The sequence below is a fragment of the Trichosurus vulpecula genome, chromosome 7 (assembly GCF_011100635.1).
Source record: "Trichosurus vulpecula isolate mTriVul1 chromosome 7, mTriVul1.pri, whole genome shotgun sequence".
NCBI lineage: Eukaryota > Metazoa > Chordata > Mammalia > Diprotodontia > Phalangeridae > Trichosurus > Trichosurus vulpecula.
In genome coordinates, this window is record NC_050579.1 from 155550223 (window position 1) to 155568844 (window position 18622).

Sequence of the window (18622 nt, forward strand, 5' to 3'; positions counted from 1 at the left end):
CTCCCCATTGCTTACAAAATAAAAATGAAATTCTTTACCCCACCCATCTATTTGGTATTAACCTTCTTCCACAGTACTTTTTTTTTAACTCTTTGATGCACTTATGGAATACTGTATGTTATAACTGTGTCAGTATCTTATCCCAAATAATAAAGTGCAAGCTTTTTGAGGGCAGGGACAATCTTACCTAAATTTTGTGCCCCACATATCATAGTCATTGGTACACTTAATAAACATGTGTTGTCTTCCAAAAGAAATCAAGTCTCTCCATAATCTAGCTCTGATACTCTACTACCTGACCAAAGCCTTCTATTATTCCATATCTTCCTATGTCTCACCTTCCTATATCTGCTTCTTTGACTTCATTGGAGGAAGGATCTCCAATCCTTCCACCTCACAGTACCTTCTCAGATCCTTATCTCAACCCCATAGTTGGTCATTTCAACTCTACACTGTCCTTCATTCTTCATATTCCCTTACCCCACATGTCCAAGAAGTTGCTAAATCTTGCTGATTCTATCTCTACAACATCTCTCCTATCTGAACACTTCTTTCCACTCATATGGCCACCTCCACCTCCCCAGTTCAAGTCCTCCTCACCTCTCACTTAGGCTACTGTAAAGGCTTCTTAATTGTTTTCTCTCCACTCCAATCTTGCCTGATGGAAATTATTTTCCCCAAAGGACAGGTCGCCTGTCACTCCATTACTCATCTCCCAGAGGCCCCTTGTCCCCTTTAGGATCAAATAAAAATTCCCATTTGGCATTTAAAGCCCTTCCTAACCTGGTTTTAACATACATTTCTAGCATTATTATATATTACTTCCCTTCTGGTATTTTATAGTTGAGCCAAACAAGCTTTCTTCTAGTTCCTCATACTCATAGGAAAATACAACTAAAATATCCAAACATTAATAGGAAATTGAGGCACGATACCATCAATTCAGCAGGACCATGCAAAGAAAGAACTGATTTGTATGGAATGTAATGGAATATTATTGTGCTGTCAGACTGGAAACCTCTACCCCTACTATCACCATATCTTCCATCCCTGGAGGGCTTCAAAACACTCTCCAGGTGGCCACATTGTTACCTGTCCAGTCTACATTTCTCAGATCTTCCCACAGTGGGAACTAATGGTTAGCAAAACCTTCTACTTCGAAATTGTACCCTGACAGTCAAGAGGCTGTAATTCAAAGTAATTCTGATTATGCAGCACCAAAGTATTTTTTAAGTAAATGTAGTATCAGGATCTTGCATTGGGAAAGATAGGAAACTACATATTTTTAAATCATTTATTTAAAGGACCCCATATTAACTATAATTGCATAGAGTCTCTTAGCTATTAACATGGAATGCCATATTAACAACTCTACAATAAAATACAACTGTATAAACTTTAATAATAAGCACTATAATGTGATTATGTTAAGCTGCTAAATAATGCACAGGTCCTGCTGATTTCTAACTTATCTGACAGAAGATCGCCAAGAAAAGAAACTAAAGTCTTGTGCTACAGAATCAATCTTCCTTATATGTGCAAAAAGCCTATTTCAAACATGAAAAAGTCCCTAAAGCACCAAGTCCTCAAAGGTAAATTAAATCCATAAATAGGAATATCATGCCAAATAAGAAGAGCTGGAACCAGTCTCTGTAATTATTTTGCTTATTTACATATGATTATTCTAATTTAAGGACATACTTGTGAGTATTTTTATCCCATGTACTTAAATGTACGTGTATGTACATACAGGAGATTATCTTAATAAAGCCTCACCAACTTGAAAAGGAGAAATGGGTGGAGGTGAATGGGCGGGGCGGAATGCTTCATGAAATCCAAGACAGTGTTGTTACAAGAGCAGCAGTGCAAGCAAGGTAAGCAAATTTCCCTTTGAGGGACTCTGAATTGTCACGATAAGCTTCTTAACAGGAATTATTAGCGCTGCAACCTACACACTTTTCTGCTTAGTCTTTGTTTCTTATTTCACAATTTATTTCTATTACTACTAACCGCAAGTACTCTGATAGTTTAAACAAATGTAGTGGTTATAAATAAAAATAGATCATTAGTTGAGTAGCGTTGCTCTTATTCACTGTAAGATGATCCTGGGTTCAAAGCCCATAAAACCTCAGGGTTGATTTTGGGAGGTTTTGTTTGTTTTTAGGAGAAACTGGGTGGTACAGAGACCTAGGTTCTAGTCATAGCTCTGCTACCTATTAACCATGTGAGCAAGTAATTTAATTTCTCTGAATGTCAAGGTTTTCTCATCTGTAAAGCAAGGGGATAAATTGTGTTAGTAATACCTCTCTTCCCAATATTTTAAATAGGAAATTTTATTTATACATACACACATATTTATTTATACACACACATACATACATACATATAAATTTATATATCTGTCAAAATGCTAATTGCACAACAATCCTTCATTACAAAAATATTTTTCACCTCTTCTATATTGCTCCCAATTTTCCTCAGTCCAGCAAAATTGCATAGCCTTATGTATCTGGACCAGCATTTAAGGGTTCTACCAACATAATCCAAGACTTACAGTGTTCTTTGGCCAAATTAGGTTGGGAAGTAAAGTACTAGATGATTACTAAGATAAGACTGATAAGAGGATGCTGAAGCTAGAAGGAACTTTGGAGATGATTTAGCCCAAAACCCTTAGAGGAATCTGAAAACCCAAGAAGTATAAAATGATTTGCCCAAGGGTCACAGGACTAGTTAACTTGTGATGTTATGGTGACCAAGGGTTTAAACTGGCTGAGGGTTGGGTTGATAGGGCATGGGACTGCCCAGCATGGCATGCCCTCATCAGGGAAGATGCTGTGCTCTATAAGCAAAGCGGAATTGAAGCAGCTTAAAAGAAACAGGAGATTCACAAATTTAAAGAATCCACCCCAAATGTTTACATGTGCCCGACCTGAGGTACAGCATTCCAAACTCGAACTGGTCTGATCAATCACAGTAAGTGGCTGTAACTTGACTCTAACATACTGATGTCATTTTGATCATCTTCAAAAACAAAGGACGATAACCAACCAACCAACCAACCAAACAACAAACCATCTCAATGCAAAAGCATATCCAGAGTTAGAGAAACAGCAAGATGACAGAGTCCAGAGGCATTTCAGCTCCAGACTGGCAGCAGGACCACTTTTTAAGAAATGTTTCAGCTCATCTATAGTTGTATAAAAAATGCTCTAAGTCATTATTGATTAGAGAAATGCAAATTAAAACAACTCCAAGGTACCACCTCACACCTATCAGATTGACATCTGACAGAAGAGGAAAAATGATAAATGTTGGAGGAGATGTGGGAAAACTGGTATACTAATGAACTATTGGTGGAGTTATGAAGCAATATAACCATTCTAGAGAGCAATTTGGAATTATGCTCAAAAGGCAGTCAAATTGTGCATACCTTTTGATCCAGCAATATGACTGCTAGGTCTGTATCCCAAAGAGATTTTTAAAAAAGGTGAAAGGACCTATCTATACAAAAATATTTATAGCAGCTCTTTTTGTAGTGGCAAAGTATTGGAAATTGAGGGAACACCCATCAATTGGGGAATGGCTGAACAAGTTGTGGCATATGATTGTGATGGAATACCGTGTTATAAGAAATGAACAGGATGATTTCAGAAAAACCCGGGAAGACTCACATGAACTGATACAGAGTGAGGTGAGCAGAACCAGGAGAACATTGTACACAGTAACACAGCAATACTATATGATGATCAACTGTGAATGACTTAGCTATTCTAAGCAACACAATTATCCAAGACAATTCCAAAGGACTCATGAAGAAAAATGCTATCCACCTCTAGTGAGATAATTGATGGTGTCTGAATGCAGATTGAAGCATACTATTTTTCACTTTATTTTTTTTCCTGTTTTTTTTTTCCTTTGGGTGGGAATCTTTTTTCACAACATGACTACTATGGTACTATGTATTGCATGACAGAATATTTATAACCTATATCTAATTGCTTACCACCTCAGGGAGGGGTGATATGAGGGAGGGAGAAAATTCAGAATTCAAAATTTTTAAAAGTGAGTGTTAAAAACTGTCTTTACATGTAATTGGGCAGAGGGAATAAAATATTATTTAAAAAATAAAAAAAGAAATGCCTCAGCTACTCATCAGATTCCTCTGTAGTGGAACAAGATCCACCTCCTTATCTTACTACAGAAGCCCTTATAGGAAGAGGGAGAAGAGTATTTAGAGAGTTAAGGCTGCCAAATGAATGTTAATGATGCAGAGATGATTTGGTCCATTCTGAAGAATAGTGGCTATTTGAACAGCCTCCAGGAGGCTAATATGATTCTTCTTATCACATATTCAATCAGGGAGAAGACTGAACACGCTATCATTTAAAATCATTTAAATCAACTTAAATGTATAAAGTCCAAACATCCCAAATCACAGGTTCCTCTTTGAACTGGGATTCTAGGATGTATGGCTGAAAGGTTGAAGGACAAGATCCTTCATAGGGAAAAATTGGTGGACATTGCTGCTGGACCAGATGCTTACTGGGATCTTCCTTAGCTGCTGACTTTGGATGACTCTGGCCAGCAATCTGCTAATGTTTTGCTTCCACTAAAGGTGACCTACGTGGACATCATGAAGGTCCAGACAAATTCAAACACCACACCAGCATTTGCGTCAATCATGTGAGGTTGTAACAACATGTGTAGCTACTGCATCGTTCCTGTCACACACGGCCATAAAAAGAGTTGGCCAACTGCCTCCATTCTGGAGGAAGTAAAGAAACTCTCTAAGCTGGGCCTGAAAGAAGTAATACTCCTCGGTAAAAATATCAACATCTATCAAGACAGCTTAAAGATCCAATACAATAATGCCACACCTACTCATCTGAGTCAAGGATTTAGTGCAAATTACAAACCCATAAAAGAGGACTTCAATCTGCTGATCTGCTGGATCAGGTCTCCAGAGATGATCCTGAAATATGGACAAGCTTCACTTCTCCCCACCCCAAGGACTTTCCTGATGAGGTTCTACAATTGATCCAAGAGCAGAACAGTAAACAGATCCACCTGCCAACCCAGAGGGAAAGCAGCCAGGTCTTGGAAATAATGAGAAGATATACAAGGCAAGCTTATTTGGACTTGATTCACTATATCAGGAGCGAGCTTCAGCAACGATTTCATTACCAGATTCTGTGAAGAAATGAAAGATGGCTACCAGACCATGTCCTTGCTTCAGGAAGTCCCACATAATGTGGGTTTCCTTTTTGCATAGAGTATGAGACTGAAGATGCAGGTATACTGAAGGATGATGTTCCAGAAGAGGTGAAGCAGAAGTAGCCTGTGGCACTTATTGCTACCTTCTGAGAAGGAGCCACAGAAACCAACATGGCTGTGGTTGGCCACACGAAGCTTATGCTTGCGGAGGGGCTCAGTAAGCATTCTAACACTGGGTTATGAGGAAGCAACAAAGGAAATATCAAGGTAATCTTCCCTGACATAGAGATGGAAGATGGCACTAGCTTTAGGGGCTGAATGTTAATTCTGCCAGGAGATCATGTGTTATTGAAGATCATCTCTTCCAACTTCCAGAGTCTGAAAGAAGTTGCTCTCTGCTTCCTCAGGAATACGCAGCACATTGCTGACTTGACTGGACAGCCACAAAGTTCTTCTGGATGCCCACTTATCAGTGATGTTGTGAGAAGATTCTTGTATGGCTACAGATTGGACTAGACACTCTCTAATGTCACTTCCAGCTCTGAAATTATGTGATAAAATGTGAGTATGTTTTGCCAAAGAGAAAGGGAGAAGTGACTGGTTACAGCAGTACTTATTTCTCTGACCGGAAATAGTCACCAGATAGGGGAGCAAGTTTATGTCAGATGGAAAATAAATCTTCTGGATTCGCTTGCTAGATCTCCAAGAATCATTATTAAATGATTCACCCACAGCTAAAAGAGAGAGGCGGGGGGAGGGCTTCTATGAAATGGCAATTAGAATTAATAAAGATACAATATTTGTTTAAGAACAGCAATAAAATATTTTAAAATATTTCAAAGAAAAAGTTCAGAATAAATGCACAATTTTGTTATCACTTTAATGTTAAATGTAATATATACTTTCCCCAAAAACAAACTATAATAGAAGCTTAGTTCAATCTGTTTTTCATCTTTATATGTTGAAATGTTTGTGCAAGATTAAGTTCATAATAAAAAAAACAGGAAAGAAAAATGGGAAAACAGAGGGGCAGAGGAAAAGGACAAGGTCAGCTTGGCCAGGGCTGCTAGAGTGAGTGTCTTAAGTATGCCTGCAACTCAAAGCCAGACAAACTCTCAAGTGTAATCTCTTTCCACTATGCCATACAGGATTTAAAAGTAGACCAAACTAGCTTTTATTCTAAAATATAAAGCAACAGAAAATGGATTTTAGTCACTTGTGGTAATTTTATCTATTATTTTTCTTCTCTGCCATTCTTTATTCTTTTTTATTTCCTATCTCTTCTATACTTCAAAGGCTCAATCAAGGACATCTCAGGGGAATGCACCCACCAGCTTGCTAATGATGTTTCTCTACAATATTAACTTAAAGTGGATACCTTTTCTTTGATGAGTTTTATGGATGCCCTTTGTGGCATTTTCATACTAGTCATTTCCTGGTGTCCTTCTTCCCCTATAATACTCTACCTCATAACAAAGAAAGTTAGAAAATAACCAACATAGTAACTATACCTATCAAGAATATGTAACACTTTTCATTTAAAATTGACATTTTAAAAATGTAAATAGTCCTGTGTAGCAGCAAGCACCCTAGCATACCCAGAATGACCTGCTAGCACAGGTTCTTTGATCTGCTTTACTAGGAAAGATAGCTTTTTAAAAGGGTCAACAATCTCATTTTAATTAAATTCACTAGTTCAGGGGGAAAGGTCAGCACCCTGAACTTGGAGAAAATACAGAGAAAATGCAAGCAGAGAAATTAGCACAGGGTTCCAGCTGCCTGAGCAAAGCAATATTGCTATACACTTTATATACACCACTGGATCAAGGAAGCACAGATATCTAGGTAGTCGGGGGCCTCTTAACAAAATGGCTACTCAGAGTCTCCTCCAGGGAATCACAAGGTCCTTCTTAAAAGTGAACCCCCAAAGCAAAATCTCACCTCTGAGTATATATACTCTTTTGGCTAATAGGCTCAGAGCCAGAAGGCATCACAATCCTCCTGACTCAGTGCCTAATTAGCTTAGTACCAACAGGTGTGAAAGCCTTCCTACAAGCAAGCCTCCTCATAAGCAAGCTTCCCCTTTAAACAAATTTTAAACAAATTCCTCCTTAGGCAAGTTCCTCCCCCAATGGGCCCTGTATGACTCAGAATGTATCACAGCAGTAAGCTGAACACCTGTGGTCACATAGGCCTTATTAATGGATGGGGAAGATCTTCCTATTCCATTAACATTACACCCTGGAAGGAACTGCACCTTAATTCTTAAAATCATAACATATTTGGGCAAGAAGGGACTTTAGAGAACATCTTCTCCAAATGTCTCATTATTTTTTTAACAAAACAAGAAACTGAGGTTCAGTGAGTTTAACTGATATGGCTAGATCTAGTTGGTAGCTGAGATGGGACTAGGATTCAGGTCTGACTCAGGCCAGGGATCTTTCATTACAATATATTATCTTCCCAATTAATAGTTTAGGTCTAGTTTCAGGTGTAGCAGGAATAGGTATGGTATTGCTCATCCAGCATAGAGAATTATTGGGTTCCTTGTAATTGAGCTCACTTGAAAATTCTAGAAAAGAGTCAAATTCAATCCCAGAGACAAAACACAAGCTATATAAAGACTTACTATGGATAAATTTACAAGATTGAATCCATTCTCTCTGTGTTCCATTAACATATGGGTTACATTTTAAAAGTTTGTTCCATAAATGTTACTATTAAATTTGGCACTGGTGAATGCTCACTACATTTAGTTGTGTTATAATTCTATGTCTGTAAAGTATTCTGTTTTGTGCAAAATACATGTTTGTACCGTAGACTGTGACTGAGGCACTACAACCACCACCACCTCTCACTACTAAAGCATTTTATACTCCTTAGTTTCTGTATTAAAATTTAAAAATATTTTTAAATATTTTTAAACATAAATTATTAAAATTAGGAAGAGATATCTTCAACATATTCTTTTGATAAAGAATTTTGAAATGACACCCAGTATTACTTTTTACTGCTAGTAATTTGCTACTAGTAAACAGAGGATGTTTTAGCTACTAGAAAGCTAAAGGACACTGATGACACAGATTACTTTAACAAAGAAGGCGAAATAACATATGGAAAAGGTGCTTTTGATAGGAGTTTGTAGGAAGTCACCACATTAATTACATAATACTATCCAGTCTAAGCGCTACATTTATGCAAAGGAGGCAATAATATAATTAAGCAAATGATTTATTCAACCAGTGAATAAACATCAATGACATATTTTAAAAAAAAAAAAGAGGCTTTCAGGTTGATATAGATTCAGCCCTAACTTCCTGTACCATCTATGTTTACAATGTAATTGATCATTGAGGTTGATCATGGTGGTCCTAATGCACTAACTCCCTGAGGGGCCTGAGCAAGCTAACTACTCATTCTGATATGTGAGGTTATAAAACAAGATGAAACATAAGAAACTTTTACTCGATTTAATGTAAAAACAGGCGCTCTGGGCTGGGGAAGGAGGGGTTGGGAAGAGAAGGCGGGAAAAACAACTATTTTTAGTGGTAATTTCTATATTCCTTTTTACACTTAACTCATTTTTTCTTACTCTGATTCTTTGAAAAATCATTTGTTCAGCTACTACAAAGCAGCTACTGTCTTTTTTTTTTAAGAATGAATAAGCCCTTCCATTGTCATGGGTGAATGATGGGTTTTGCTTTTTAAAGTAAGCCATCTGTACAAGAAACTCAGAAGCTGCACTAGAGTGAGGTTATTTTGAGAAAAGGATAGAAAGTGACTATTGTCCAGAATCATGATAGGAATCAGACTAGTGGAAATGAAAGAGTGCCAGAGCAGGAATCAAAGAACCTAGGTTCAAACTCTACTTCCACTGCTTATACCTAAGACACTGCCTCCATGAAGCTCAATCTGTAAGAGGCAGGAGTTGGACCAAATGGCCTCTAAGGATCCTCCTCTAGCTCTAAACTCTGAAAAAAAGAATCCAGTCTGAAATAAAATTTCCATTTGTACAACTTGAAAAAACATAAAATGAGAGGGCTGTACTGATTGGTATCTTTAAGGTCTCTTCCAGCTCTAACCTTCTAAGAGTCTGAATTTTAAACAATATCTTGTTGCACTTGATAGATGAATAGTGGTAACACTATAAAACAGAGTACAGAACCTAAAGTATCAAAAAAGAATACTTTGGGATTTAGAAAATTGAACTTGTTTTGATTGTCATTAACACACACACACATACACACACAAAGTTTTATGTGTCTATCTTGAATTCATGGGATCAGTCTTTTGCTTTTATGAGGTATTTTTACAAAGGACTAATATTATTCCCATTTTACAAACAAGCACACTAAAATAAAGAGTTGAAAAGACTTGCTTAAAATTGTAAATTAATTAATAGCAGAATATCAACTACAGTTATCCTTTCCACACCATGGGGCACAGTGCCTCCATAATCTGGAAAATCCACATCAAATATTTTTGGTCCTCCCTTCATGCCAGAAAAGAAGTCTGAATTTTTTTCTTTTTTTTATGAGGTGTTTACAGTACCTTACTGTAAAATATGGGTTAAGTATTGGTCATAGGCTCTGTGTCATCTGCTGGCCTTCATGTGTTGTCTGCGGCTGCTGCAAAACTCCCCCAAAACTCCCATGTAATTTCTTATGCAAAACGATAATATATTGAAATTGCAATGGGGAAAGTCACGATGTGGAAGAGATAACTGTGGTACCCAAGTCTCAGAAGACTAGTGCTATATTATACTGGTTTCTTGGAAAGAAGCATTGTGCTAATCTCTGGGAATACAAAGAAACACAAAAATAATCTCTGCCCCCAAGAAGTGCATGTTGTAATGGGGGAATAGATGGAATGGAGCATTCCAGGCATGAGGGGCAGCTAGTGCTTGGTGGGTCTGCCTGCCACAAGTCCCTCCTGAGTCTAGTCCACACTCCAAGACTCGGCCATCAGAGTGATTTTCCTAAAGATAGGTTGGATCACATCACTCCCCTACTCAATAAACTCTAATGGCTCCATCTCACCTACAGAATCAAATATAAATCCTTTCTTTGGCATTCTAAGTTCTTTATAATGTAGTGTCCCATCCCTACTATCTTTCTATCCCACCACCTATTCACAGTCCAGTGACACTGGCTGTTTCAAGAACAAGGTACTCCATCTCTCAGCTCTAGATATTGTTTCTGACTGTCCTCCATGCCTTAAATACTCTCCCTCCTCATCTTTGCTTCCTGTCTTCCCTGGCTGCCTTCAAATCACAACTAAAATCCCATCTCCAACAGCAAGTCACTGCCAATCCCTCTCAATTTTACTGCCCCATTCTCTGTTGACTATTTCCTATTTATCCTGCATATAGCTTGTTTGTACATATTTGGGTATCTCTCCCATTAGATTATAAGCTCCTTGAAGATAAACTGTCTTTTGCCTTTCTTCATATTCCCAATACTTTAGTACGGTATCTGGCACATAGTAGGTGCTTAATAAATATTTGTTTTGCCTGACTGACTAGTAAAAAGATATAGAGAAGGGAAATGAGATGGAGTGTCATGTTTGAGGGACTACAAATAGATCAGTGTCACTGAAGTGTAGAAAGCAAGGAGGAAAATAAGGGGGAAGGAACTCAAGACCTGGAATATAGGAAGGGGTCACATCATTTGGTTCGACCTCCCTCCCCCCAATACAAAAATCCCTTCTACAACAACTCTAGCAAGTGGTCATCCAAACTCTAAACTGCTTCAGTGATAGAAAGCTCTCAGTTCAACATGCCCAACCAGCCAAGGCACAAGTGCTGGTTGAAAACACTGTCCTAAATCAGGGTTCAGTGACTCAAGGCCTATAGGCAGGATCCAGGCCAACAAATATCCCTCTCTTCACCCTTCCATGGTCTGATCCAGAAAAGAGAAACGGAAGAAAGAGAAGTCTCTTTCCAACCCTAAGTAAAGATGTTTCCACCATTAGAATCACAGAAATCCCAGTGCTAGGAGGGACCTTAGAGCAGACCTAGTCTGATCTGTACCTGAAAAAGAATCCCCTTTACAACATTCCCCAGTAGTCATCTAATCATCCTTTAAGACTTCTAGTGAGAGGAAAGCCCATTACCCTTCAACATGGCCCATTTTATTTTGAGACAGCTAAAATTATTGGGAGATTTCCCCCTTATGTCAAGCCTAAATCCACCTCTGTAATTTCCATCCAGTAGTCATACCTCTGGCCTATGGAGCAAATCAGAACAAGCCTATTCCTACTTTAAGCTTTCCTGTTACCCTAATACGATATATCCATTTCAGTTTCTTGTCCCTCCTAACAAGATAGTGCTATAGAAATCTCCCTCATTGGGTCTCATTTCTTCCTTATTCCTTCTTTGGCTCCCTTTTTTCATTTTGTCCATCCCTCTACCTCTCTCCTTACTTATCCACAGGCCCCTCTATAACTATTATCCCCATTCTAAAACCCTATCACAATTACAAGTAAAGAATAGCACAGCCAAAAATTAAGACAGATTAAGCAGAAGTAAGTAGTCCTCTAGGGCAGCTTAGTAGTACAATAGAGAGCCAGGCTTAGAATCAAGAAGAGCTGAGTTCAAATCCAGTCTCAGACACTTACTAGCTATGTAACCCTGGGCAAATCACTTAAACATATTTACCTCTGTATCCTCATCTGTAAAATAAGCTGGAGAAGGAAATGGCAAATCACTCCAGTATCTTTGCCAAGAAAATCCCATGGACAACAACAACAAGTAGTCTTTTATCTGAATGACAGTTAAGATTCTATTAGGTCAGGGTCAGAAAGTCCCTTTGGCTCTGTCAAAGATGTTAATGGCATTTATTGCAAACAAATAGCTTTAAAATAAATAACCAAATATTTACAAAACTAAGAGCAGTCAAAGCTTTTATTTATCCAGTTGTACAAAAGTTTAAGCCAATCAAGTTGCTCTGGCTTTGATCCTCCTACCAGTTTAACTTCAGATTTCTAGGTAATTGTACTAATGCAACTTTTTCTGCCAGGCAGAAAATACAATCAATATACACATTGCCAATAGGAGGCAGCTACTTGGCTCAGTGGATAGAATGCTGGGCCTGGAGTCAGGAAGAACTGAATTCAAATGCAGCCTCAGACACTCACTAGCTGTTTGACCCTGGGAAAGTCACTTAATCTCTGTTTGCTTTAAGCCACTGGAGAATGAAAGGGCAAATCACTCCAGTATCTTTATCAAGAAAACCCCATGGACATCATGAAAAATTGGATGTGGCTGAATAATAGTAGGTAGAAGGCACAGTTTGAAAGACTGTCCCCAGGAGAACAAATATCATTTCATTTTCCATCAGCAACCAGAAAGTCATTATATATATGCAAGCAGTGACTCTTGAGTCAGAAAACCTAGGTTCAAATTCCACCTCTGCCACTTATTACCTGTATGATCTTGGTCAAGTTAGTTGGCTCACTCCCTTCGTCTCAGGTCCTAGCCTACAAAATGATTTGGATAGACAAGATGGCCAGAGGTCCCTTCTAGTGCTAGATCTATGATCCCTGTGACAAGCAAACTTTAATAAAGTGCATGAAACTGTAAGGAAAAGGATTTTGTATCAAACTGAAGAAGTGGGCAGAAATACAAAGGTAAGGAAACAGATTAATTCAGTTGAAGAAATAAAACTCAAATATCTTCTAGCTGACATTCAAAACCGACTAAAATTTTACTTGATATTAACTAAGAGAGGCAGCAAAGGGTCAATACATTAGAGAGAAAGGATCTAGCAGCATCATACTCCTCTGGAGAACTAGCTACATCAGAAATGCAAGGAAAGACTTTTGTAAAATGTGAAGCATCAATATCAGCTATTATTTAGAGTAAGGTGATATCTCAACTTATTGTATTCCATAGTGAAGTTACTTTTGTGAAATATTAAATATGGTTAACAGAGAAACCAAGAATTGCTCCCACTTCTCATATACAGTAAAACATTTGTAGTGCTGTTTTCTGTGATAGCAAAGAATTGTTAACAAAGTAAAAATAATGGAATTAGATCATGCTGTAAGAAATAATATGATAATACAGAGAGACATGGAAAGACTTATATGAACTGATGCAAAATGGAGTAATTGAAGCCAAGAAAATAATATATCCAATGACTTCAAAAATTTAAGTAGAAAGAACAGCAACCACAAAACAAATGAAAATTGATGTTGCAAAATTGAAAAGAACAAGCTTGCCCCTAAAGAAGAGATATGAGGTGACACCTACCCCATCTCCTTTGCATGTTTAGGGAGCAGGACGTCAACATATGTGTAACATTGAATATATCAGATTTAAAAAATATATATATTGATTGATTTTGCTGATTTTTTTCTCTTCCTCTTTTTCTTTTTAAAAAATTCTTTGTTATATGGAATGGCTCTTTGGGATGGGGAAGGGGAGGAATATAAGGGGGAAATTTAGGCAATGTAACAAAGACATCAATAAAAAATTATTTTTAAAGGATTTTTTAAAATTACAGCCATTTAGGACAACAAAGAAGATTCGTGGAGTGGGGAGGACTATAGTAAGGGGAGAAAGTGAATTTGAGACACACGTACCTTCCAAGACTTCCTAGCAAGCTCTCAATTGTCTGATATAAGAATTCTCAAGGGAAGTTTATATTACCTTACCAGAACTTGGAGACGGCCTAGCCAAAATGTGAGATACTCACATTACTGAACCCCCAACTACATGGGGTTAAAAAAAAATCCTCTCTTCGCACAGCTAAACCTTGTAATTGATTGTTAATTACTTAGCTTTTGAAGGCAAAGGAAAAATGTTAGAATAAAATACTTTGTTTTAAAATATTGTGGGTTTTATATCACCTTCATTTCCAACTATGCTACTCTAGGCTACCCAACAAGCCACCGCTTACAACAAATGTTGAAAAAAGGGATAGGGGAAGCACTTAAAGATAAATGAATACTTCAACCCAGGTTGCAATGTTCCATGCCTGTCCCTTGCTCTCTGCAAAGAATGGAGGGAGAGACATTTGGAACATTTTCTCTCTTCTATTTCTATGCTAGCCAAGCTGATTCCAACTAGATAGTTGTTTATTTTCCAACTAAGAAGAGCAATCTATTCTTTTCTAATATTTCTGCTAAGATAACTACTGTGCACAAAATCTAAGAGAATGTACTGCATTTGGGAGGAGGGTAACTCTTACATCAGGGTGACACACTGACATTTGTCTGAACACATGGCTTTACTATGAGGTAGAGTGCTATAGTGGAAAGACTTCTGGACTTAGAATCATGAGAAACTTGTGTACAAATCTCAACTCTGACAAGATGATGAATTGACAGCAAACCTCTGAACCTTGGTTTCCTTATATATAAAATGGGGAAAGTCATACTAATAGTATCTACTCTATAGAATTGTCATAAGACCATTCACTTGACACTTTTGCCCTGAATAATTATTTACCTTTCTGTATGTATACTTTCTTTCCTTGAGTATTTACTGAAAGTATCTTGAAAAATTAAAAGCAGTATACAAATATAAGATATTACTCATTCCATCATTGAGGAAAATCCAGATTCAATACCTAAAATAAGCATAACGTTCAATAGACAGCAGGGTTTTTTTTAATCTAACACATTGTTTTTAAACATATGACTATGTACTTGAGATTAAAAAACTGGCCCCAAGCTCTTTTCTGTTATTCCCTCAAACCCTAATACATAATTATAAAACTCACTCTCACCCAAGGATTCATAAGCAAATGTGCTTGTAATGTGCTGATACAGGAGAAGTAAAGGAAATTTGAACATAAATTAGTTTAAAATTCTTTCATGTCTCAAATTTGATTAATTCACTTTCTATCAAGTTAATCTAATTAACCTAACAGCCTCTAAACTTTATATGTAACTTCTGCCAACTCTGTATTCCTACTAATTAACTGCACACTGGAATGTGACATGCTTCTATAATCTGAATTAACTTTATGTATTTTACATAATCCCAATCAGAAAGACCATAGTAAAATAAATTGTCTTCAGCATTAAAATATAAAAAGACACTTACTGGCTAAGCAGTGTAAATTTATCAGGCATTTCTTTTAAAAAGAATTCTCAGTTCTGCAAAACTAGTTAAATACATAATAAAGGCCCTTGACTGAAACAGCTATTTGTTAGAAATCATGAGTACCTTAAAGGTACTACCAGAACTAAGCTTGCTATAAGCTACTAATCATTTCCTTATTTTCCAGAATACAAACACACACACACACACACACACACACACACACACATGCGTGCGCGTGCACTTTTTTTTTTTGCCTCAGTTGAAAAAATACCTATTTATACCTCTGAAATATGGACAACAGTGAGAGGATCTGTTGTATCCAATAATTTTTTCCCTTATTACTTTTCTTCACTTAAGTTATTCAAGTAAGAATATCACACACACATGGATTTATATAAAGCCAAAATTCACTAGAGAAATGGAAATATGAATACCATTTTCATAGTTATTTTATGTGTAGTAAGTACACTCTGGCTCACTATCCAAGAGTCAGAATCTTCCCCCAGAGTTCTAAGGTCATTGGTTTAAACATGCACTGAGTGAGTCTCCCCCAATTAGGTGCCAATGACTAGCACCCCAGATCCATTTAACCACTTAACATCAATTAACTTTTGAGAGCCAGTCATATAATATCTATGCATGCTTCAATGTGTCTTCAAAGCATTTCCATTACACGTCATCACAACTCCAAGAAACAGGCTACTCAGCATCTCCATGTGGGGACATACCATCAGAGGTGCACACAGGCCAGTTCCTACTCTATATGCATCATAAATGGGAAGTGCCTACTATGTGCTAGAAACTGTGCTAAGTGCTTTACAAATGTCTTATTTGACAAATATCAAAGAAATATCACAGGAATAAGACAAATTTGAAGTGACACTCTGCCTGTTTGTTTTAGTTTAAGTGGCCTAAATGTTATATTCTTAGTAGTTCTGATTGCCAAAAAATTACTCCATTCTAGATAGTAAAGCTCTCCTCATTCCATAAGCCTTGTTCTAGTATCTTCTCATTCTTTTCCCAAGAGCTTTTCATACCATACCTTGATACTCAAGACAAAACAAGATAAATCAAGTCTTTAAAATTCAGAAATTTTCCAATTAAGAGTTATTTATTGCTATATATCTAAGCCATAACAAACAGGAACATAGTTCTCCTTTAGGACATCTGACCAAAGGCAGAGCTGTGTGAAATTGGTCCATCAGCTCATTATATTATGCCTGAAGTCCTTTGCAAACGGTCTGTTGATAACTTTTACTTGTTTCTATATAGCCTCCAAGTAGTAGGGCGGGTGAGGGAAGAAATCAATGTCTTCAAGACCAAAAAAGGACAAATAAATAGCCTATCAGTGGCCAGCATTTGCCAGGTATCTGTGAGCTCTCTGTTTGAAATTCTGGCACTAAGCCTTAACCTTGACTAACAGTTACTTTTCCCTCCCTAAGTTAAGAGATTTATCAGCTTCTTACAAGGGGTAAGTGCTTCACTACTCTCAAATGCAAGTACAGGGGGGAAAATATGCAAGTGCAGCTCTGCCTTCTTCTCCAAACCACAAAAATCTAGCTCAAGTTTGAGATACAAGGCGATCAGTGTCCTATTTATGTCTCCAGATTCTGCCTCTTCCAATGAGTAATAACCAAAGATTCTTTTCTATTGGCTTCAAACTGTAGGTTGAGAAATTCTGTATTCCTTCCAAAGACCTTGTCAAGGAGATATATCATTCCATATGAGAGAATAGAGAGCTGTGTGTCCCTGATATGTTTTAAATAACATGACACAATTTTAGCTATTTTTATTAGAAGCAAAACACCTCTTGGACTGAGGAATTACACTGAGGTCCACTATGCCTCTCTTGCTCCTTTGATAATACAAGCACCTCTAATCAACCAAGGTAAATGATAGCTGCTGGTTTTCCATAAATGAAAACTGGAAATGACTGTGAGGTCCTTGAGGGCACAGTTTATCTTCACTACATCAACCCTTCTTTCTCATCATTTCCTAAAACATTCACTGGTACTAAAAGCATACCATATAATAGATTCATTGATTTACAGCTTTTAAAAAGGGACTTTATGGATTCAACCCCTGTCATTTTACAGATGAAGAAACTGAGGTTCTAAGAGAAGTGAAATGGCAGCGCAGGGACTCAAAACCAGGACCTCCATTCCAAATCCAGTTACCTTTTGACTGTTTTAAATAAATACGTGTTGATGGAATGAAATATATTTTTAAGTAGAAAAATCAAAGGATGCCCCAACCTACCAAGAGAGTTCTCTATTACAAGCCCACATTCAAATGAATTTTAAAATGTTATCCACTTTTAATAATTAAAAATGCACACACACTACACACTTTATCCAAAGTTAGAGGGAGTGAGGCTTCATTTAAAGCTTTGCCGAAGTTGTACTTGTTCATGGCCTTAAATAAAAATACGTGATGATGTGTGTCCGTCCCTTTTGTTCCAGACTTAGAGAAAAATGTTACAAAGGAAACAAAAGTTGAAGACTATGCTTCCAATCACTTATAATTAAGCTTACAATAATGTATCAGTTTTGACAATCCTAGAAAGCAATTCTATGAGTTGGTAAGAAGAACTAAGGAGATTTTCAGCTCAGCAGAATAATTATTCAAAGATTAGTGACCAATGATTCATTTATCCTCTTAAGCGACCATAAATAATGAGGATTAGATCACCTTGACTTCTTTCTCAAAGATTATTATTCTCAGTTCCTGCTAGACAATTGGTCATCATGATGAATTAGACAAAGAAGATATATTAACTGGATTAAGTATTACTTTTGCCAGATTTCCTTCCTGGCAAAAGAAAAGCCCATAATATTCTACCTTTTTAAAAGGTTTGGTTTTTTTATCCCCTAAATTCAAGTAGCAGAAAACTACTAACTGACGTTTGAGGAAAGGCAATAATAAATGACCTATAAAATCAATTAGTTGCTAGTGTATGTTGTTATTGTTCAGTCTTATTTTTCAGTCATGTAGGACTCTTTGTGATCCCATTTGGGGTTTTCTTGGCAAAGATAGTGGAGCGGTTTGCCATTTCCTTCTCCAGGTTATTTCATAGATGAGGAAACTGAGTTAAACAGGGTTAAGTGACTTGGCCAGGATCCCACAGCTAGTAAGTATCTGAGGCTGGATTTAAAACTCAGGTCTTCCTGACTCCAGGCCCAGTGCTCTAGCCACTTTGATGCCTTGTTAGTGCATAGGACAATGAAATTTAATTCAATTAAATAAGTATTAGACTGTTGCTAGATTGTTATTGTTTGTTCTTCATTTTCGAAGAGGACTAATGGCATCACAGAGTGATGTCTTGACTCACATGTGAATTGCATTTAAGTGAGG

General features: G+C 37.2%; 1 protein-coding gene and 1 pseudogene across 1 annotated transcript in view; one reads left to right on the forward strand and one right to left on the reverse strand.

Annotated features, from left to right (window-relative positions):
• Nucleotides 1-18622, reverse strand: part of SLC16A10 (solute carrier family 16 member 10) — a 136025-nt gene that overhangs the window by 94084 nt on the left and 23319 nt on the right. The window lies entirely within an intron of this gene.
• Nucleotides 1822-5642, forward strand: LOC118856414 (annotated as a pseudogene).